The sequence below is a fragment of the Lemur catta genome, chromosome 9 (assembly GCF_020740605.2).
Source record: "Lemur catta isolate mLemCat1 chromosome 9, mLemCat1.pri, whole genome shotgun sequence".
NCBI lineage: Eukaryota > Metazoa > Chordata > Mammalia > Primates > Lemuridae > Lemur > Lemur catta.
In genome coordinates this window covers 19,442,223-19,465,064 of record NC_059136.1, presented here as the reverse complement: position 1 = coordinate 19,465,064, position 22,842 = coordinate 19,442,223, and the positions used below count along the sequence as shown (strand labels likewise).

At 32.4% G+C, this 22,842-nt stretch overlaps 1 long non-coding RNA gene and 3 other non-coding genes across 6 annotated transcripts; all 4 read right to left on the bottom strand.

Moving 5' to 3' along the window:
* Positions 1 to 1,974: 1,974 nt before the first annotated feature.
* On the bottom strand, positions 1,975 to 19,681 carry LOC123645056. 3 transcript variants are annotated; one of them, XR_006737391.1, is made up of 4 exons: positions 19,670 to 19,681; positions 4,959 to 5,134; positions 3,613 to 3,745; positions 1,975 to 2,935 (listed from the first exon to the last, which is right to left on the bottom strand). It is a non-coding gene; the product is annotated as an uncharacterized LOC123645056 (long non-coding RNA). The 3 variants fall into 3 exon arrangements; XR_006737389.1 differs by lacking the exon at positions 19,670 to 19,681 and having other exon boundaries at positions 4,959 to 5,809; XR_006737390.1 differs by lacking the exon at positions 19,670 to 19,681 and having other exon boundaries at positions 3,613 to 3,692; positions 4,959 to 5,784.
* Positions 16,054 to 16,127, bottom strand: LOC123645488. The gene has a single exon (XR_006737601.1). It is a non-coding gene; the product is annotated as a small nucleolar RNA SNORD108 (small nucleolar RNA).
* Positions 17,598 to 17,664, bottom strand: LOC123645478. The gene has a single exon (XR_006737594.1). It is a non-coding gene; the product is annotated as a small nucleolar RNA SNORD64 (small nucleolar RNA).
* A 368-nt stretch (positions 19,682 to 20,049) lies between the features above and the next one.
* On the bottom strand, positions 20,050 to 20,121 carry LOC123645489. Its single transcript, XR_006737602.1, has one exon. It is a non-coding gene; the product is annotated as a small nucleolar RNA SNORD107 (small nucleolar RNA).
* Between the last annotated feature and the right edge of the window lie 2,721 nt (positions 20,122 to 22,842).

The following is a 22,842-nucleotide window of genomic DNA, read 5'->3' as shown; positions in this document are numbered from 1 at the left end:
AAACAAACTTTTTTTCAAAACACTTCTTCTTCAAAAGGATATTTTGGATAAACATTTTCCCCAGTTAGCAAAGGTGATTGATGATTAAGAGGATATATGTCAATTGTTTGAAGGCAGAAGGATCACCTGAGCCCCATAATTTCAAGGACACAGTGAACTATGATTAGACCACTGTACTCTAGCCTGGGAGACAGCAAAACCCTGTCTCTCTAAAAAAAAGAAAAATTATAATGACAAACATTGTTTGCAGTATCTCTCCAAAAGATACTTAAGTAATAAAAGTAACATCTCTACTAACATCATGTGCCTCCCTGGTGATAAACTGAGAAGAGCACAAAATCATTTCTATAGTGTTCTTGCCAAAAATATATAATGTAAATCTAAAGAACAAAGATCAGACAAAACCATACTGAGCTTCATTAACAATCAGATACTCTGTAGACTATTCAAAATTAAAGATCATGAAAATCAAAGACCAGGGAAATGTTCCACACAGGAGGCAGATGACAAATATATGCAAAGTAGGATCCAGCATTAAATTATTGACCAATAAAATGACAATAACACTGCAAATATGAGTGAGGTATGTGGCTCAGTTAAAATCAGTACATCAATGTTAATTTCCTGCTTTAGATAATTAGATGTTAATATGAGAGGAAGGTGAAGAACAATATACAAATAACTACTTTAGTTTCAACACCTTTGCAAACAACTCATTATTTAAAAATAAAAATTTTTCAGAAATAATGCCAATATTACTTGCTTCCTACCTATGTCATAAATCTCAAAAATTATTTCAGATAGACAATAAAACAACACAAAACCCTGAAAACAGAACAAATATAAAGCTGTCTGTTTAGGACTATCATTTCAGAAATTACAAATAAAATTATAACAGCTATAATCAGTGGGCATATGTTTAAAAATAAATTTAGCTCATTCATTCATGGTATAGAAGAATATTCAAGTGTTGAAAAAGTTAAGTTTTAGTTTGACAACTGAAAGACAATTATTATAAACTATAATCCAAAAGACATTTTATTAATCCTGTCATTAAATTTGGTGAAAAACCTTTAACAAAAGAAAGTTTCCTAAAATGATGAATAAGAACACAATCTCAAACTAAGGAGATTCACATTAACAGTTCAAATGCCAAGGGCACTTTCTATTAATACATCCATATGTTTTAGAAATACTTACCAATGTACTTTATTAAAGATAATAAAGATGATTGCAAATTGTGAAAGAAAACTCTAATTTAGAAATTCAATGAAATGCTAGAAAAGGTATGCAGAAATGGCTTTCAATAAGAAAATAAGTGGAGTGAATGTTTCCAATCACTAAATTAACAAATTCTTATGAAATGCCTAGAAGTGAAAAAAATATTTTAAACTTTACTAGCAGTATAGCAACATAATTATTTGATTAAAAATAGAAAGACATACCTTGCAGTTGGATAGGAAGACTCAATTTTAAAGAGATTTAATCTCTCCTAATTAAACTATTAAATTTGGTGCAAATGAAATTAAAACTGCATTTTTTCCAACTTGCAAAATTATTGTAAGCATCAATTGAGAGAAAAAATGCGAATATAGACAGGGAATATTCTGAAAAAGAAGAGACATGAGATAGAACTCAATGGAATAGATAAGACAGTAAAAAGTATCAGTGAAGTGTCAGTAGAAGGCAAGGCAAATGCAGCAAATTATATGTGGGGATTGTCTTTATGATTATGACTTAAGAGTTATCTTTACAAGCCAAAGTAATTTGAATATTTAATGCATTAATACCACAGAATGGAAAAATAAGTGACAAAAATAATAGATGAAAGACAGAAAACAATACAAATAAATTAATGACACTAAAGTACATGTATTGAAAGAAAAACACAAAACTCAAAAGATATACGACAGAACATAATTATATTTCAATACATAACTTCTGTACAATCAAAAAAATAAAACACCACAGTAAAATAAACAAGAAAAAACATGGTATTTAATTTGCAATGTTTGACATAATGTTAACATCCTTATGATAAATGGCTCTTAGAAATCAGTAACAGAGAGTAATATTACAAGGGAAATGAAAATAATAGGAATAGAGGAAAATTAAATAACAAAAGTGAGTAAGAAGACTGTATTAAGATGATGTAGCTTAACATCATTAATAGATGAAAAAAGAAATTTCTTTGTATAACAACATTACATTATCAATGATTAAAAATACTGACATCTTACACTTGTACAATTTTAGGAAGTATGGGAAGTTTACTCAATACATATTAATAGATTCTGTATATACTTTGCCCCTACAGTTCCAATCCATAACAATTATTCCAACACAGGGGTTGGATGAATTCAAACTTACAGAAGCATGTTCACTACATAGAAAATCTGTAGTTAATATTATTCCTCAAAAAACTACTTATGTACCAACTTTTTAATAAAAAAATAGATTGGTGATAGAAAGAAAAAGGCACTTAAGTAAAAATACTATAATTTATAAAATTCCATATCCTTTGTGTTCTTGAAGATGTTTTGTCAGTTTTAAATTTACCCTGTGATTAGTGAAAATTATAAATATATACACTTCATACTTATGAAAGCACTGAGATGAAGCCCTTTTAATTCCACCATCCTGAGTTTCTTTGTACAATAATGTCTGAGTCATTCCTGCTCCTGAGATTTAGTCCAACAGCAATGATGAAGACAATCACGCCTAGTTAAAATTTACTTCCATGACACTCTTTAGGTCACTTTCCAAAAATGACATTTCTCATCTAGGTTTTGTTTTGTTTTTGCTTTGATCTGCAAGGAGTGGTCACTGCAACACACATAAATAAGTAGTTGTCTCTGTACATTATGAAGACCATACTTTGCTTTTGATAATGCTGGCAGTAGAAATAATGGCATACGTTCTTTTCAGTTATCACCTGAGAGAACATAGTAGGGAAAAGAAGAAAAGATTAGAAGCAAAGGACTAATAAAATTTGTGAAATGAACTAAAACAACCATTCTATTATGAAGAAACAGCATGCGGATTAAAATTACTTTTGGAATTTTCTAACAGTAAGGTAGCCAGGTATTAGCCTCTTTCCTTTGTAAACTTTGCTAACACTGATCTCTCCAAAATTATCCTCACATGTTATGCTGTCTGTCTTCTTTGTTTGCTTATTATCTCCATGTTATTCATTCACATACAGAATTATATGTAGTCTATATGCATTTCTGCACAAGAAACGTGAACAATGACTAAACATTCCAATGAAAAATAACAAAAGAAGCTCAACCCACCTATTGAGAAAAAATAGTAACTATACTAAAAATGGAGAGGATACAATGAAACTCTGGAGAGGATACAGCTCTCCTAACCTATCCTGGGTATTGACAGTTCTGACCAACAGAACCCATGGATATAACACAATGGTTGTTATTTTATACCACTGTTTCAAGATAATTTGTTACATGGCAATATGTAACCAAACCAGATACCAATTCGTCAACTAGCTACCACCAAAAAAACAACAACCTTAAGAAAAACAGGATATATCAACTCCTAAGTAAACAAAGTACCCCTCCCCCAATCAAATGTGTATTCAACTGCCCTTACAATCATACTGCTGAGAGAATGAAGAACCACTTGAATGAGAATACTGCAACAGATCATTCACTGATAGCAGGTACCATTCCCTTGGGATTAAAAACAAAGATGACATAAGTGTCCCTTTTGGAACTATCACCTTCTGTAAAGGGGAAAAAACAAACAAACAAACAAACAAACAAAAAAACACTATAAGGTGAGATACACACCAAATCTGATGAAATACCTAATGTTAGCAGGTAAGTGAAAGCTCAAATTTCTGTTAACACCTTGAAACAATTCCTCATTTTCAAACCTGCAGCAAAGTCAACTCTACAGCTGTAATGACTACTACTTTTCAATAATGGTATCTTTTGTGTTTCCATAAACTTCTTCCTTTATCGTATCAAAAAACTATATTTGTGAAAATATACATGTCAATTTCATAATTTCCAATAATTAGATACTTGGTCATTTCCTTTATTAATTATGCTATCATTTTTGGTCATAAATAAGTAATTAATTAAAAGTACATGCATTCTTTATGTATACTGCATCTTTACTTTGGTAAAATATCTTTTTAAATAACTAATTCATTCATTAATTCCAAGGTAACCAAGAACAATGTCTGTACCAGTATTATTTTCCTGAGCTTAGGCAAAGCCTCACCCTAAAACAGCACCAGAATCTTCTTATATATGGTCGGCAGTTAAGACATACAAATTAAGGGACTCCATAGGAAGGCAGATGATCCTGATGATTTCTATTGTACTCAGGTAAGCTGTGTGTGTGTGTGTGTGTGTGTGTGTGTGTGTGTGTGTGTGTGTGTGTGTGTGTGTGTGTGTGTGTGTGTGTGTGTGTGTGTGTGTAGCTCATCATTATCAGCAGAAAAAAACAGTATCTAATATAGTAATATTTATATACAACTTAATTAAGCACCAGAACATATAAATTAGAGCAACTTCAGCCTGGTCAGGCACAGTGAGTAGAGAATGTTACAGTAAGTTCAATCAGCAACTTTTTCACACTTTCTTACCATTTTAAGCCATACCTTTTAGACAAATTCTGAGAATATTACAATTTTTTCTATGCTAATTTTGAATGATCTATAAAACTCTGAAGACCTACTTGAAATCTTTCAGACAGAATTAACCACTGTAAAAGGAAGATACAAGTCTATTCTCTATTTATACCCGATACAATTAAGGATAACTTCCAACTCATCCTAAGAAATATCTCTTGCAACATCTTGATCTAGTCAGTATCCACAAATAAGGCATTATAATTATGAAAATGTACTTTCTTCATAGAATGTTTCAGTTATTATTACTGTACTCATTTGTTTCTCAACCAAAATACAAACATTTGGCACCTACCTCCAACTCCATCATCTGCCTTTTTCCCATGGGTAATCCAATACTCTTTGCTTCATTGTAAGACTCAGCTGAACTAGCATATAAATCATATGTTCTTCATGAGATCATTCAAAAACCATTCACGATGGCCACTGGGAATAAAAAATTGGATACAACAGGCCAATACTCCCACGATGCTGATGGGCAAGGATGAAGACAGGCACAAATTGGTTCTCTTTAAAATTTCCTGTATTGTTTAAATGTTCATTTTTGAAATACCTTTTTAAAATTTCAAATGCAGAAAGTAGCAGTCCTATCTTCATTTCTCTATATAGGACTGTTAAAACTTTGCCATCTTCTTCAAGACAATTTTCTTTTCATATAAATCATATATTCATTCTAGATTTTTGTCACATAGCAATATACAAATATGTATACTCTTTTAATTTTCACTCATGTATAAAATATTCAAAAGAAAATGTTCCAATAATCATCATTCTCATATTAAGAAGTATTAATCATTAGATGGTATTCCCCCCATGTATAATTCATATTTTTGTAATTAACTGTTAAATTTCAATTAGAAAAACAAGAGGCATATACACACACCTCTGTAAACTGGCAATTTGTTTTTGCTTATACAAAAATGTCATAATTTTAAATACCAGTTTAGAAGACAAAAAAACACCGTTCCTTATAAGCATTTTTTATCATTATAATTACATTCGTGTTGCATAAGCTATAATCATTACAATCTTTAGTAATGGATATTTCAGATATTCATGTTATTATTTTTTATACTCAACCTATAATGTATTTCTTCTTTGTAAATCTGAACAATTGTAATAGATAAAATCCTAGTATTAAATTATAACACTTAAAAAATTTACATACTTTCAATTTGATTGTCATTGCCAAATTCTCATTTAAAAAAGATGTACTAATTAGTAAAATTTGGTCAATAGTGGATAGAATCTTTGTAAGAAATTTTCTTCATTTACATTATAGGTAACAATGTATCTCTGATTATCACATAACATAAGTATTACAGGCATGTTTTTATAAACAATCAGAAAAACAAAAAATATTCATAACCACAATTGTTCTGTTCTCATATAAATGTATAAATATGGAAAAATATTAGAAAACAAATGGTATGGAACTGCTCATTATTTAAAATAAAATTAGCACACATTTAGATATAATATTCTAGAAATACATGCAAGCTTAAAAGCCTCTTTTCCATAATTTATAAAATAAAAATAAATATAAAGCAGTAACCAAGAAATGAGGTTAATACCCTCAAAAAAGCTATATCATATCTATACCATTAAAACTAATTTTAGATGTGCATTGAACATACATTTATAATATACATGCATTCATATAAATAAATTTGCAAAAAGTAAATATAGCAAAATACCCATGACTTTAGCAATCTTCTAACACTCAATGTATCTCTGAATTAAAATGACAGTTCCCTTTCCCTCTCATGTTTTCCTTATTCTTTTTAAAGATATTAATAAAAATATATGCAAAGGTTTTTGTTTCCTTATTTGTGTAAGGATACAATGCACACAGAGGACAATGCTGGCTATTCTTATACATGAGACCCTGACATTTGGGAAGACATAGAGGCAATCTATTGCTGTCCCAAAAACTCACAAACACAGCCAATTATTAATTACTTGTGTGATACCAAAACATTTAGAGGAGCCAAATATGTTACAATGAAACATTTACAAATTTATACTTTGTCGAGACTCCATGCATCAAGCAAAGTTAGATCTTAAAAAAATGACATATGTCTTTGTTATTTACAAAGCGTCTTGAATGCTGTCATGCAGTCCAAGTAAATATAAAACTGTATCATTCAAAGAGATATAAGAAAATTCTGCTTATAAAAGATATTTGCTACAATGACTATAAAATTATATTTATATAATGCCCTGTCGTCAATATAACTACAAAATTATGACTTAGGTTTTTTATGTGTAATGCAATCACTAAACAATGGGTAAAATATAATTTTTCTTTCTTATGAGAATTTGAACTTAAAAATACATACTCTTAACTTTTTCCTTACCCTAAAATCCCAAAACGGATACCAAAATATATATACAATAAGAAGTCCACAATTTTATCAATTTCATTGTGAAGACATTTCAAAACACAATGAAACCATGATATTTTACAATGACTTATTTACAAAAGTATACCTTGTGAGACTCTATACATCTAGAAAGACTAGATGTTAAAAATTAAAATTTTGTATCTATTTACAAAGTTGTCTTGAGTATTGTCATGCAACCAAGGGAACACATACAGAACTTTGTATAGTTCCAAGAGGTAGTATAAAATCTCTTTAAGGAAGTCATTTATATCTTGAATGTTAACAATGAAAAGATAAGAGGAAAAAGGAAAAGGAAAAGGAAAAAGAAAAGAAAAAGAGAAAGAAAAGGAAAGAAAAGAAAAAGAGAGGACAAAAATAATTATGACATTAGGAAACTCAGTACCTCTACAGAAAGACAAAATGAATTTACATGGCATTTCATTATATATGCTATTCCTATCTGATACAGTGACAAACTATTCTTTCTATGAGAATGGGGTAAATGCATAGTCATCTTGCTCATAAGCCTGTTTACAAATGATTCTGTTGCCATGATAATTGCCAGAGACAATAGTACTAACAAATTTACAATAAGGTATACACAAAAGTATACTCTATGAGACTCTCAATACATCTAAAAAATACTGTTTAAAATTAAATATTACATGTGCCCATTATTTACAAAGTTGTCTTTGTTACTGCCATGCAATAAATCAACACAACCATATAACAGAGAGATTCTATAAAATGTTCTTCAGAAAAATGAATTGCATCGTTAACCTTAGCACATCAGAGAAAATAAGATATATCCTTCTACAGAGGCTATTTTAACATAAAATGGGCCTGAACAGTTTAATAATTACAAATAGGTTTTCTAAATAAAAATGTGTAACAAAAAAACACTCTATGTCCCTCTTTAACATGACAGCATGTATGCAATAACAAACATATAAGCTCAAAGATGTGCAAATAATTTGTCTTTAATAATCCCAACAATAAAATGAAAACTTACACAAATGGGAAATAACAATCTACCATCAAAAGAAAAATGTTTCTAGCTCTATCATTCAATTTGTCAACTATATATATGTATATTTTTTTAAGTTAACATGTTATAGAGCATCTATGATAAATAAATTGGTTTAATAATAAACCCAGGGAGATACCCACATAGAGCTCTTAAGTCATTTGCAAAATTTAAACATTTCAACTTACAGTTTAACAAAGTGATGTTTGCAATATATACATGTCCATAATGTCTATAAAACCAAAAAATAAAAATAAAGGACTATACTCTCGTCCCTCAGTATCCGTGGGGGATTGTTTCCAGGAATCCCCAAGGATTATACAAATTCACATATACTCAAGTCTCTCACTCAGCCCTGCAGAACCCATGGATATGAAAACTAGGAGCTCCATTTATGAGGGTTCCCCATCCTCCCAATACTGTATTTTCCATCCCCATTTGGTTGGGGATGCGGAACCCCCCTACAGGAAGGGTTTAAACCTATATTGTTCAAAGGTCAACTGTACATTACAAAATAGCCAACATCCTTCCCCATATCCCTCCCAACAAACGAGTGAATATGTAAAGAAGCTAATCCCTATATTATTAAAAATGGTTCTGATTTTTAAAAATATGCATATCAGCAATGTCTATATTTACATATACACATATATATTGAATATAAAGAAACAATATTTTAAAAATAAAACTTAAATATATACACAGCAGTGTAAAAATCCCACTCAACAATACAGATTTGGTCAACTATCTTATTTCAAGAAACATAAAAAGCTTGTGTTCTGTATTTTTAAGTACAATATATTCACAAAATATACAGAAATTTCTGCATATCTGAAAGGTAGATGACATATGTATATGTACACACCAGAAGCTGAATAAACCTCACCAAACACACCAAATGAAAAAATACATAGGGGTTAATATTTCTATTGGCAGAAGATCTTTTTCACCATCATATATAGTGTGTGTATGGTGGGTGTTTCTACATACCTAGAAAACTCAGGTGTTATACAAGATGGTTGACTATTATTGACATTGCAGCCAAATGCTCTCCACCTCTGCCCTCCCACCCAACAACTCAATAAACACAGGCAGAGACAAGGCACCAATTAGAATGCAATACGAAAAAAATCGTATAACATATTTACAAATATGATCGGCAGTGTTCTCTACACTTTGACAAAGAATAGCCAATTTTAAAACCTCAAGGACCCCCAAACAAACAAACAAGGACCCTCAAATCCAAACCTAACAAATGCACAAAGATGTTACTCCATGGGAAAACAATGATTTTATCCTTTATAACAAAAATATATTTCCAAAAATATGACTGACAGAAATGGCATATTCAAAATTACCTTATACAATGACATTTATCTTCTATATACAAAGCAATGTAGTAACATACACTGCATAACCAAATAAATCCCAAATAAACATGGCCTAGCAATCCAATTTAACAAAGTGTTTATGGCCTTGTTTAGTAGTTCATTATTAACACAGTATGTCTATCAACAATCTGTATACAGATGCTATAAAGAAAAAAGTAACATTTATCTCCATATATCTAGAAGCCATATAATATCCTCCAGAAACAGTATTTCTATCCTATGTCTTAATAAGTGTTGCTTCATACACAGAAATACTAACTGTATATAAATCTGTATACACACATGTGTCAACAATCCCTATAAGTGAAAGACCAAACATAATTTAAAGCAAACAGTCATACATAGTGATAATTTTATACACTATTCTAACAAAATCTCCCTTCAGCTGCTCAATTATTTCTATACACGTGATCGGACAATAGCTTCCATTGTATATATATATTTATAAAACATGCAGAAGTTATAGCTCCTATGCTTCAAAAAACATAATAACCATACCTCCTATATACACATAGTACAGAAGTATTACAGTGATCAGGCCAGGTTCAAAAAACTCAAGTTTTACATGCCATTGCTAGCATCCCCATACAAACTTATAAATTGCCTCTACAAACAGAAAAATCTTAACTCAAAAACAATTCACTTTTAAAGTCAAGTTCCATTGGCAAATGGAAAAGTTTCTAACCTATTTGATCACATGGAGATTTTTCTGTTATTCAAACTGTATTTGTATACAAACCCATCTAAAAATAATAAACAAAGACCAACATTTCCACCATATTGCATGTCAGAAAAACAGACATACTATATGTATATATATGAGAGAGACAGAGAGAGAGAGAGAGAGAGAGAGAGAGAGAGAGAGAGAGAGAGAGATGGCTACATAGCATTACACTAGATATTTTACCATAAGATCATTTTCTATCATATATACCACAACCTAAAAATTGAGCCCATACTATTGCATTTTGTAAACAAAAACAGTTCTACCCTAATAATTTATAGGTCTTTACAATGTTTATACATCTAGAAAATTAGGTGTTAAAAGTATTTAACACTGTAACATTACTTTCTATAGCAATATCCACCAGCACTTAATTAATGTTGAGAGGAGATAGTGAATTGTTGAATGTCAATTTAACAATCACACTGCCAATAGGAGACAAGTCTACCTATTTAAATCAAGATATTTACAAAATATATGTAAGACCTCCAACATCTTTATATGGAGTAAAACCTGGTGGGCATACAAAAACTGCCTCTGCACATATGCGCACAGTACCAACACTCTCATGCTCTTATCTCCTAAAACCTTGTATTTGCCTAATATAGACAAAGCTGTTACTCTTCTCATCAACAAACAAAATCGTAGTCTAATAATTTAATCCCCTACCCCAAAATGCAAAATGTCAGCTGTCATTCTATTCTTGTTAAGATTTAGTAATATAGTCCCTTTGTCTCTTATATACAGAGCAATACAAAAGCCCACCCAAACATTAGCATGCAAGCGTTCATATAGGTTGTCCTCCTCTGCAATTCTATCATGAAAAGGAAATCTTATGCTATACAAATTTTAACATAAAGACCACTGACAAAATAACATCTACATCCATGACTTCCATACATAGAGCAGTTTTAACAATATTACTTATTTAACAATTGTATATATAAGTTCCCCTAGAAAAAAACCCTAACAATAATCCAAAAGATTTTTAATGTATATCACTCTGAGGTATTCTAAATGTTCTGTTTCTATAATCATATATTAAAACATTTCTACACAGCAAACTCATTGTTAGCGATATCTATATATCAAAAAAAATTACAAATTATATTTGGAACTTCATTTACTGTATTATTAGATGCACATACACAAGAATGACTTATTTTTTTCTGATTAACATGTTTCCCCATGTATTCTTTTAGAAGCACTTAAAAAGACACATCCTCTTAAGTACTCAAAAAAATGAATAAAGAATTGTGTATAACTTATAAAGATGACCAAATAATTCCTTTCTAAAATCTGTTGCAGAAGAAAATCTTATCAAATATATGTGCAGAAACTTCTCTAGGAAACCAGCTATTTTATCACAACAACCATTTAAAAAAGCTTAATAGATTCATGTTCAAAAATCTAGCTATCTTTGACTAATTAGATTCCAACAAAGGTTAAGGGAAAAAAAATTCACAATAAAACTATCACATGTCTAATTTCATTCTCTGGCTCTCCTAAGGCACAATCAACAATTCATACGCATTCATCATTCAATGAGTATCTTATATATTCATTCAATACCATTATCCAAACACAATTTTCCCAAGTGTTTAAACAAACCCATAAGCTAAATATATCCAGAAAAGAATTTAATTTGAAGATTCAGAGCTGTTATACAATGCTAGCAGTCAGAAAAATAAATGATCTGTTTACTGCATATGCACACTAAGTGTCACATACACAAGGCTTTTACCAGTAAATCTCTCAAAGACAAGTAGACACTCCACAGCAAGAAAAAAAAAATCTTCAGCTTTTCTTTCTTTCCAAGTCCAAAGATCACACAATAAAATATAAGTATTTTAAAGGCAATATGAAGTCCAGGATAGTATCAACCTGCATTTCTTTTCTCATAGATTTTATAGCTGATGAATTGTCTAGCTGAATTTAAGAAGTGTTATCCTTCCTCTTCTTTCCACATATCCTGCAGGATTGCCTTGTCTACTTGAATTTGTGAAGATTAGCCCAAATATATCAAGTCTTACACATCTGAAATAATTCCAATTCAGTAGATAACTCTTTATATACTTGTTAAGCTGTGACTCAGACAGCATTTTTGGGAGGCATGTTGAGAGTTGTCTTGACGCTGTAGGAGCAGGCAAATGAATACAGTAGATGATCTGGACAATGGTTCTACAGTGGAACCCTGCCCAGATGTGCCTTAAAGCAGATTTCTGGATAGGGGTTTAGACTTCCATAGGATTATAGAAATAAAAGTGCTCCAGAAGCTCCAGGATTTATAAACTACAATTTTATCAGTGCAGGGGCAGTCACTCAGGAAGATAAATCCTGCTTATCTATGTCAATGGGGGGGAAAAAAGGCTTGCAAATCTACCCTAAACCATTAAGTATTGCAATCAATGTTTCCTGCTGTACAAATTTCTGGAGATTCCTAAGGACCACAGGATGAGAATAAAGCACAGAAGATAATAATCCAAATGTTCAGTGTTTAACACTCCCGAAACATGCCAACTGCAGATTTATGAAGAAAACCTCATGAAGTTCATCACATCTTCCAAAACCTGTTCTGCCAGACAGATAAATCTGAGGTTAGAAGCATGAAGACTGGTTGAAAGTTTGTGAATACAGCCAAGATGACAAAGCCCTCAGCTGGAGAAGTAGCTCCAAATCAGTTATCTAATAAAAAGAACAGTCTTTCCCATGTAATAAGTTTCTAGAGGAAACATCCTGGTCCATCTTTTTAATGCTGCATTTGAGTCCATGAAAGAGAGCTGCTTACTTGCCTCCTAGCAGGAATTATCTTTTTACTCCTCTTTAAACTTGGCAGTTACATGTATAACATGTTTATGAATATAAATGAGTTTCAAATATTTCACATGTTTACTTTCTGGTTATTTTCCTATTGAATTATCTATTCATGTTTGTCCATTTTCAGAAAAAAAATTCAAAGTTTTCATTTTACAATGAGTTGTGCATCATATTTACGTATATTAAAGGAATCAACAGAATAAACAACCAATATATTTTGCCAACCCCAAAACAGGATAGATGCATTTTCACTTGTTTTTATGTGGTCAATTACTCTTACCCACTAACAAGTAAACCCTGTCTTATCCTCTCCAATAGCAATACCCTCTTGATTTAGTACACAAAGGGTGAGTTCAAGTGTACACAGGCTTTTTTTTTTAACCTGTCAGATTTACTCTCCAGTGAGCTGGCCTGAATCAAGTGGAGACATCCAATAATAAACAAACTTTAGGGATACCCCTTTCTCTTTAAACAAACTCCTCTTGTAAGAATCTCCTTAATTGATGAAATAGACAACTTTAATTAAATGCAAGACAATCCCCCAATTCTCTGCTCCCAGCAATATGACACAATGAAATGCCATTGTTCTTGACCTAAACCCTAAGGAAGAATGGGAAAAAAATTAAGGGTGAAGCTATTGGCCAAACTTTGCTTCCACTCTATTAGAAGGCAAATTTCTTGTATCTTCTATTCATTCATGTATTGTTTCTACCAATAATTTTAATAATAATATATCAATGGAACAAAAATTGACTAGCCCCTATGCATATACCAGATGCCAATTACTATGCTAGTCCTTGAAGATAGAGTAGTAAAAAGAACACCAAGGCACCTAGCAAAGCATTAATAGTTTTTTTTATATATATAAAGGAAAAAATATCAAAAAAGTTAGTCTACAGCCTCTTGGAACATTTTCAAATTTTGCCATGAAGCATTACTCAGTAAGTCAAGGCTTTTATAAAAGTATCATCATTGTGACTCTACCTAAATTTCTTAGCGATGGATTTTTTTGTTGTTACCTTGATATTGATTTGAGTCATAATTCACTCAATAGGTAAAATACCTGGGGGCTACATAAAATAATGAAATGCCACAGTGTCCAGCCAAGCTCATCAGAGAGGTTATACATTATACAATAGATAATTAAAATAAAAAGTACAATGTCCCAAATTCGCTGCTAACTTACAATATAATTGTAATAACTCATTGTCAGAAAAATCATAAGACACAATTTTTTTAAAACCCTCTGTGATTTCTTCTCATTTTATTCAGTCCATCCAAAGAAAGAAGTCTTCTTATTTGAAGTCTTGTTTTTTTTGTTCAGCTGATGTATCATGGAGACTGACTCTGACTTGTCCTGAATATAACCATATTATTCAGCACTTCCAAACCTGGAGGAATCCCAATTAATGTGCCTAATTTTACAAAGTTTCTAAGTAAAAGTGGATAGTCTATTATATACTATTTCCAAAGAGAATCACCATCAGAAAATACTACTAAATTTCAAAAACCAAATACAGTCATTGGAGCATTTGTGGCCACACTATAATATATATGCTGAAATTCCTCAAGAAAACAGTATTTCCCAAACCCAACATACAGAAATTCATTCATATTGCCAGTTTATAACCCACTTAAAAAAATCCAGAAGTGGATGCTTAATATCAAACAAAACAATAAATAAATAAAACAAAATATGCCTACTTGCAAAGTAATGCAAGTTTTCAAGAGCTAAGTAACTAAAGGTAAACACAAACCAGATTACCTATCCCTAAAATGGTATTAGGCAGAAATTACTATGTCTAGGAAATCAACACACTATTCATTGAGATCACATATACTCTTAAAATGTTATTTTTTAATTTATTGTTTCCTGGAATTCTTATTTATTTCTCTTCTTTTATCCAAAGTGAATTTAGTTGAATTAAATTCAGAATTAGTTGAACTTAGTCAAATTTAGTTGAATTTGATTTTAGAATTGGTATAGTTGATTCACTCTTAAGGAAATTATCAAAAACAAGCTTGTTTCTTCATATTAGATGCATAATGAATACTGGCAATTTGCTCTTAAAAATGATATATGGATTCATATTCCCAAGGAATTTATAGGACCGTTTATGTCCTCCCATGCATTTGGCCACAATGGTTACTATCAATCATTCCTATTTCTTAAAGCCTTTCAATAAAAATACAAATTAATATATTTAATAGTATTTTGCATTGATTTTGATTATTATAGATAATAACTTCCCCTCAAAATTCCCTGGTCATTTTCACATGTATGTATACACTGTACTATGACACTTCATTTTATTTGTCATGTCCATATAAATTGGTAGTCATAATAATAAAATAGCACTTTCAGAAAAATCAGTGTTTCAACATCCTGAATATAACAACCCAGTTTTGTTCTCTAAGTGTAGTTCCTAGACCAGTAGTAACTAGGACTTGTTAAAAAAATCAACTTTTCACACACAGATTTACTAAGCCAATTAACTCTAAGGTTAGGACCCACTAGACTGTTTAACAGCCCTCCATGTGTTTCTGATGCACACTAAATTTTAATAACCACCAACTTAACCAAAGCTGCCTAGAAATCTACAACTCTTTACTAATTCTAATAATTTAGCAAGAATAGACATTTGATTGCTAATCATAGCAATCTCAAGACATAATACAACCTACATATGGTTACCTCAAGAATGGGAACAGAAACTAACATGCAAAATCTGGCTGAGACTCATACTCTGAAAGAAAATATAAATTAGCATGTAAATGATAATTCTGACTCCTAACCTATCTCCTACTGTTCCAAAATTTAAGCAGTACAAGCTTTCTTACTGACAACAAATGACACACATTACTCTCAATTTATATGTCTCCCTTCATGCCACTCAAGGACATGTCCCAACTACTTTAAACTTGGTTTCTTTCCTTCTTTTCCTCTTCCCATTCACCAATGCATTTAGGTATCTATTGCTTCCATTCTTCTCAGCAAATGACTTCTATCATAAATTAGCTTGGCTGGACCTCAGACTCCCTTTGACCTCAGATTCCATTTGCAAGAATGGAAACTGTCATTATCTGGTTCAAGAAATAATGAGTCTCATCATGAAGACAAAATCCCCCTTCCACTCTACCCCCCTAAAAAAAAAACACACAAAACAGTCATCTCTTCCACGAATTTTTATTTACAGACGATTTTTCTTTCAGCCATCTGTGAAATATCATCCCACAAATGGGATTATTTGGACTAAATACTCTAGATTGCACCAAACATCTCAAGGTCAAAGACCCCATGTCAACACTATACCTCAATACATCTCACATACATTCCTTCCCTTTCTCATTCAACTGCTTGCTTCTAATCTAATTAATTTAGTACAAAGCAAGTAGATCACTTTTCTCAATTCATTCTGCTTATTGCTACTCTCCTGGATCAAGAACTCTAAGAGAAACCAAACCAATCTGAGAGGTTATAAATACACTATGTTTCTAGCACAAAAACAGGGACTGGATAAAGGAAAAAACTACAAAACAACCTGTCTACCTTATTTTTTTAAAAGAATGTTCATTTTTCTGAACCCCAACAGCTTTTCAGTATAAACCAGTGAATTCTTATGTGGTCACACAGTATCAACAGCCACATCATTTATTAGTATTTACATACATATTATGTACATACACAAACACATAACACACATACAGACCTTTAAACTAGTTAAGATGACTACTTGAGGATAACATCTTGCTATATTCAGCTGTTGATGGTATATTTTTATACAGGCTTTTCCTAAATTGCCTGTTTACTCACTAAACCTCCCTCATAAAAGCAAAACAGAAGCACAAAATCATAGAATGCCAATCACAGATAACAAAAGACCTATGACTTATATAAGCAAAAATAAATGGCATAGAATAATGTGAGATCAGAGGCATCATTCAAGGAATTCATGGCATTTACTATATCACTTCATCTGGGCTCAGCATCAGAAACTGCAAAATGCCAATTTCATTCCCTTAAATGAATCACATATGGTCAAAACCTTTAAATCTTCACCTATATTTTGTCAAGATACAGAAAATGGTAACTTAAGAGTAGACTTAAAGTAATCTCTCTAAATGTAACTTTAGCATTCAGCAAAAAATATCAATTAAGTCTCATCTTAGACCAAAGCAATGTCTCACCAACATGCTAACAGTTTCTCATTTATGTGATAAATGGAGAAGCTTCCTCATAATGGTAGGAAATATGATCAGAAAACTTTCATACAAGGTTGGACAGGGTGATGATAATAATGGAGGGAAAATCCATACTAGCTTCGAAGTCCTTACCCTCTTGAAGTTATCACTTGAAGTGCACAGTGGAAAAAACAAAGGTGAGGTATGTCAATGCTATGAACAGACACTCTACAAAATGAAACTTGAACTAACAGATCTAGAACCAACTTTCCTTATTGCACTGAAAAAACCTACAGTGTCATTCTCCTTAACCTGCACAGTATTGATGGGGAAAAGCTTGTGAAATTTACTAAGTACTGATATTCAGAATATTTGTGTCCTGAGTCCTTAGATTAATACTTAGGCTGGACTTCAGAGTAATCACATTGAGCCTTATTTCATCATGCTCATTAAACACAGCTCATCATAAATCCAGCCAAGGTCTTTCCCAAGATCTTTCCCAATGACTAATACAACTATGTAAAAGGATTAATACCTTCAAACAGTACATCTCTACCCATGGGACAGTCTCTGGCCTGGGAGACAATATGACAATGGATATGAAACAGCAAAAATCATTCAAGTGACACAAAAGTAGGGAGAAAATGTGAAGGAAATATAGTTAGTTCATTTCCACAAGCAAATTGTCCAATGAAATGAAATGGAAATATCCTAATGTCACCACAGAGACATATATTACCAACAACTTCCTATTCTCCCCAATAACTTAATATAAATAAATTTAAGGACATAGAGTACATAGAAAATGTCCAGCAAAATATTCGAGAGTTAAGTATAAACAAATAGTATAGAAGAACAAAGGAGAATGGGCAACAAAATCAAGGCTAGCCGAACAGATGAAGCATAAAGTCCAACAAAAAGATTCTGAAGGAGATCCAAGCTAAGTTCTAGCATCTCTAACACAAAGAACCAAGGTTATAGGGTAACACAATCCAAATTTTAGGGAAATAACAGAACTCATGCTACTTTTCCTGAAGCATATCTCCTGATAGACATGAAATTACTGATTTCTGGAACTGTATCCTTTCAACTCTATTTTTTTTCTTTTACTAAAGAACAAATGATATAACATAAAATAACTCTGGAAATAGCTGTAAAAATACATTATATATAAGAAGGGAAACAGTCCAGACAATTCAGATGTACAATTACCTACCCCTCTAGGTCACTACAATATTATCATCAGTCATGAAACACAAAATGATTCACATTAAAGAAACATCCAAGGCCGGGCGCGGTGGCTCACACCTGTAATACTAGCACTCTGGGAGGCCGAGGCAGGTGGATCGCTCGAGGTCAGGAGTTTGAGACCAGCCTGAGCAAGAGCGAGACCCTGTCTCTACTAAAAATAGAAAGAAATTATCTGGCCAACTAAAAATATGTATAGAAAAAATTAGCCGGGCATGGTGGTGCACGCCTGTAGTCCCAGCTACTTGGGAGGCTGAGGCAGTAGGATCACTTAAGCCCAGGAGTTTGAGGTTGCTGTGAGCTAGGCTGACGCCACGGCACTCACTCTAGCCCAGGCAACAGAGCGAGACTCTGTCTCAAAAAAAAAAAAAAAAAAAACAACATCCAATGGAGCTATGAGGATCCTTCAATCTTGGGCATTTAGTATGGAACTCACTTTTTACATATAATCATGCTCAGTTAAGGAAATTAATTCAGCCAATCTTCTCCTAGTAACCATTTCTATTCCACATTAGTTCTTAAAATCATAGGCAAGTAGGCATTATATTAAAAAAGTTGATTCCAATGCCCGAGAGATGATGCTGAAAGTAGAAGAAATAGTAGAACTGTTTCTTCTTGTTTACATCCCCCTCCTTTGCTCTAAGACCACCTCATCCCTTTATCAATACATACATTTAAAACACTCCCCACTTTACCTTCTGTTAGCTTAACAAATATATCCTCAGAACTTTATTTCAAATACTGCTCTTTAAGTGCTACTCATCGCACTATGCAACAGAGGACTTCTCATTCCTGTAATCTCAAGTGGCATTTATTGATTTCTACCTTTTATTCAAAAATAACAGACATGCCTCAAAATAAACTATAAATATCATGGCACGGTATCAAACAAAGTGCTAGTAAATGGTAAATAGTTCAACCAACCTCTATCTAGGAATGGCTAACTACTGCAGTGTATAAGAGAATGGAGTCAGATATCAGATAGGCCTAGATTCTAATCAGACATTCTATCACAGGAAGTAGCAGTAAAATACCTACGAACTTGTCTTCTAACATAAAAAATTTAGTAATGCTGCCACATTCATTCATTTAGTATTTCTTAAACATCTACTGCGTAATGGGCTCTGTACAAGTTGATCAACTACAGATAACTTAAGGAAAAAAAAAACACACGAAATTAAGTATCCTAAATGCCAACAATGTTCATGTGAAGGCATATACCATACTCACTGTGTTCCATAGTATATGCTCCATAAATATTATTCTTCCTTCTTCCTGGACATCACTTAGAACCCTAGAACTCTGGCACTTTTTTTTATCCAAGAAGTGTAGTCTCATTTTAACATGTCCTTGTTTATGTCTCAACAGATGCCTGTTGCCTTCTGTGATCCAAGGGTTAAGTTTCCTTTTAGCTTTCATCAACATACAAAGTATAGAAAAAAGAAAAAAAAATAAACTCAGAATATCCGTGAAAATAAAGGATATTTGAGGAACTGTCAAAGTGCAATACTACACCTGCCATTTCTAAGTATTCAATGCTTTCACATGTCAAGCTAAGATTTTCTGTTGAAAATATTGAAATCTGAAAGTCTAGTGAGGCACATTGACTGGATTTCAGTATCGTTTTAAGCTCAAGTTTTGAAATCATTTTGTTCAGACAAGGTCCTATGTCATCATGAACCTAGCCAAGGCCTCTGAAATATACTCTTACTTTTCATTACAACGTCATTTTACCTGAGTGGTTTATGTTTTTTTCCTAAAAGCAGCTAATATGATTTTCAGCCTCGTTGTGACACTACTGGTTAGGATCCACACGTCAGAAAATTCAGGATCAAATTCTCTCTTCCTTTCTGAGTCATCAAACTAAGTGGGCAAAAGAGTATTACATGAGTCTGAAAAAGTTGCAACATACAAATATTGCATTTCAGGTTTAGATGTCTTTCTCCCAATACAAAAAAAAACTCATGAAAATATACCTTGTTTTATTTCATAAAATTCATATACCGAGCATTACTATGTATATGGACAGGACCAAAGGAATCAGAATGTAAGTGTGAGTAAAGCTGAACCTAGCAATGTATCAGCAACTGGCTAAAACACGTTTGAAAATTTCACCTCATAGAGACTATAACTAACTACTTGCTGAAATCAGTCAAGGTGATATCTGAGATAAACATACTAGGTTAAAGTGTGTTTTCACTAATCTTTGATAAGTGATTATGAAAATTTCTAGACAAGTAGCACTATTATCACATAATTATGTAAATCAGTTTCTACTTGTAATATTCTATTACAAGAGCTTATAAGAAAACACCAGTATATTAATTAGAAGACTTCTATAATTTGACATCATAATATAATTAAGAACTAATGAATTCACAAGAGCAGGAGATTCCCAAGTAACTTTTGAAATCTTTTTAATACCAAAACCAGCTTACCTATCATAAAAACACACAACACCTCAAATATTTCATAACCTATGTTAAGGCAGCATAACTACTAAATCCCAGAATTCCATTTCAAACTGTTCTGCAAACCACAATGAAAACATATACCAAATATGATATGCAACATGAATGTATCTATGGATTCAAGAGTTAATAAAATATGTTTATCAGGAAATCAGAAAGTTGTTGCCCAACCATGTTCTTAGATGAGAAGAACATTCCAGATTTGAATGTCAGAATATAGGATGATTTCTAGGTAACACCAAGCATCGACTCCAAAGAATGTTATGTTGATGTATTCCTAATGGAATCCTACAGAAGCTTAAATCTATCAATCCAAAACAAAAGATTCACACACCTATCTTAAACCCCACTCAACTGTATTAAAATCTATGTCCCAAGTTGTCTTGTATTATATAACTCACAAATAATCAAGGTTCTCAAAAAGTCCAGTAACTGTCAGGCATAAGATAATGGTATTATCACCAACCAGAACAGTTGTTAGAGGCAGGCAGCTTACAGAATCTCGTTTTATACTCACCTTCAATTTGCAAAACAGGTCATCTTTAGTCAAAGAAGCATTGAAAACAGGTTTTCCTCAAATGTGCTACATGATCACTCATGCCAAAATCCCATGGCCATCCATATCAGTAGATGTAGTCAAGGAAAAATGCGTTTCTACCAAAAACAAAAAAGTGCCACAATTAATAATAGCCCCAAGAGCAGACTGGGTAGAAAATACAGGTCTTTATATACCACCCACACGTATCTGAAAAAAGTGATGTCATTTGGCTACGTTATGCTCCTTACCTGAAAATGGCCATTAATTCTGGAAACAACTCTGGAAGAGACCATATAAAGTTGGTGACACCAATTGTAATCACTTTTATAATTCCTTTCCTTTTTATGACTACAACTTGTAAGGACATGACTTAAAAGATGGAACATGCAACATATATACAACTACTGCTGGTAAATTCAAAAGAAAAACAAAATTATAATCAGTCTACCAGTATTTTATTATGGAGCTAACACCAATCTCTAACAGTAGTTCTTGACAAGCTAACTCCTATAATCAATATGGATAATTCATTCCCTGCCTTAGCAGCAAAACCTAAAAATCTCCTCCCTTTCCCCTTCTAAAAATTACTTCTTTGTTCAATAACTAACTTAAACTGGACCTAGATAGTAGGGCATTCCTTAACTGTTTACCTCACAGGGCTTGCCTACTCCCCAGCACTCCCAGTACATACCAAGTGATGCAGTCGGGTATAATCATAATTTGTACTTTAATGTGCCAAATGTATTTTATGGTCTATGTTATCTTTATTAGAAGTAATAAAATGTATAATCTCAAATATGCAACCCCCTACCTCCCAGTACCCAGGCTCTGCCACTTATTTAGTAATTAATAAATAAATACTTACTCACTGGTAGAAAATGTTTATTACAGTATCAGGGTCTCTATTCTGTTCACAGGGCACTGTAAAAGCTAATCAACTGAAGTTCCAAGTTCCATGGAAAGGAACAATTCCAAGTTCCAAATACTTTGATTTAATGAGCGTAAGTCTGATTCAGTACCACAATTTCCTAAGTACATAAATGGCCTTACAAACAAGGCCTTTCATCCCATCCCCCGTCCCTTCAGATAATTTGCATAGTTAAGTGAGAGGCAGGAGACCATTTATGAAGCACCACAACCACTTAAATCCCCTGGTCATGAGTTGCCTTATTTGTAACTGTTATTAAACAACACCAGTCAAAGCACAAAGTGAAGGGTTAGGAAGCAGGAACAAGGATCACAACCATTTAATCCTAAGAATTAAAGAGAAAACAATTTGAATGAATTGCTAGGATTTCCCTCATCCACAATTATCTTCAAGACCAGAAAAATCTCAGTTTTCATACTGACCTCAACACAATAGGCAAAAGAAAAAAAAAATGTACAACAGTACC